We start from the raw sequence: 1,786 nt of genomic DNA on the forward strand, positions 1-1,786 counted from the left end.
GGAGCCAAGCAAACTAAAGCTGTGAACAATCTCAGTCTCTTCACTATCCATCCTGATGCTGTCATTTGGTCCAGTGGTGAGAATCTTTGTCTTCTTGACATTGATCCTCAATCCATATTTGAGGCTGCAGTCCTTGTCATTACCAAGTATTTTTTCCCAGTCTGTGGCTTCCCTTTTTACCCTGTTGGAGAAGGTTTTTGGATGTGTATAGAGATTTGATTCTTAGAAGGTCCCATTCATCTCTTTTATCCTCTCCTGGTTGTAGGTTTTTTCAGGATGTTTGAAACACTGTTTATGTTGTGGATTAGGGCTTTTAGAGTTCTTCCAGGATTTTCTCTAAAGAAGTTTATAGTCGTTGGTTTTAGTCCTAGATCCTTGATCCACTTTGAGTTGATTATTGTGTATGGAATGAGGTGTGTATCTTGCTTGAGTCTTCTGCAGATAGTTTTGCAATTTTGCCAGCATAATTTGTTAAAAAGCGTGTTGTTCCCCAACTTTTAAGTGATTTTATCTCCTCATCAAAAATCAGTTGACTATATGTAGATAGGCTGATTTCTGGGTTCTCAGTTCTATTCCATGATCTATGTGTCTGTAATTGTACCCGTACCGCACTGTCTTGACTACTACGGCAGTGTAGTAGCATTTGAAATCAGAGGAGTGAGATGCCTCCTATCTTGTTTCTCTTTTTAAGCTGTGCTTTGCTTATTCAGTGTCTTTTTCTATTCCAAATGAAATTGGAAATTGCCTTTTCCATGTCATGGAAGAATGGAATTGGTATTTGTATTGTATTGAACGTGTAAATTGCATTTGAAAGTATTGTTATTTTCACAATATTGAGTCTTCCTATCCATGATCAAGGGTCTTCCATTTGTCCAGGTGTCTGTTTCTTGTAGTAATTCTTTGTAATTTTCTTTGAATAAATCCTTTATGTTTCTGGTTAGATTTATTCCCAAATATTTAATCTTGTGATTTGCTATTGTGAAGGGTATTGTTTTTCTTCCCTCCAGCTGTGTACTCTCTTTATCACTGTACAAAAATCCAGCTGATTTTTGTATGTTGATCTTGTATCCTGCCATTTTGCTGAATTGGGCAACTATGTGCAGTAGTTTTCTTGCTGAGTCTTTATGGTTTTCTAAGTAAACTATCATATCATCTGCATAGGGGGATAATATTACCTCCTCTTTGCCTGTTTGGATACCTATTTCCTTCTCTTATTGCTCTCAGTAAGACTCCCAATACAATATTGAATAGGAGAGGTGATAGCGGGCATCCTTGCCTAGTTCCTGTTCTCAATGGGAATGGCTTTAATCTCTCTCTTTTTAGAACAATGTTAGCTCTTGGGTTTGCATATATACTTTTTACTATGCTGAAGAAATTCCCCTCTAATCCTATTTTCTTGAGTGCTTTAATAGGGAACAGTGTTTGATTTTTGTCAAAGGCCTTTTCTGCATCAATTGATAGGATCATTTGTTCTTTGCTTTGTTAATGTGAGGAATGACATTGATTGTTTTTCTTATGTTGAACCATTTTTGCCTACCTGTTATGAATCTCACTTGGCCATGGTGAATTCTTTTTTTATGTATTGTTGGACTCTATTGGCCAGAATTCTATTCAGAATTTTTGCATCTATATTCATGAGAAATATTGGCCTATAATTTTCTATTTTGGTGGTGTCTTTACCTGGCTTTGGTATCAAGGATATGTTTGCTTCATAGAATGAGTCTGGGAGAATTCCATCTTTTTCATTTTCTGAAATAGTTTATATAGAATTGGTGACAGTTCTTCT

At 36.2% G+C, this 1,786-nt stretch overlaps 1 protein-coding gene across 1 annotated transcript in view; it reads left to right on the forward strand.

The window, feature by feature from the left end:
- The window catches only part of ZZZ3 (zinc finger, ZZ-type containing 3), a 49,862-nt gene that overhangs the window by 41,594 nt on the left and 6,482 nt on the right, over positions 1-1,786 (forward strand). The gene's annotated exons all lie outside the window — the stretch shown is intronic.

Source organism: Elephantulus edwardii, unplaced genomic scaffold, assembly GCF_000299155.1.
Source record: "Elephantulus edwardii isolate Elephantulus edwardi_28Jun2011 unplaced genomic scaffold, EleEdw1.0 scaffold00069, whole genome shotgun sequence".
NCBI classification, from domain to species: domain Eukaryota; kingdom Metazoa; phylum Chordata; class Mammalia; order Macroscelidea; family Macroscelididae; genus Elephantulus; species Elephantulus edwardii.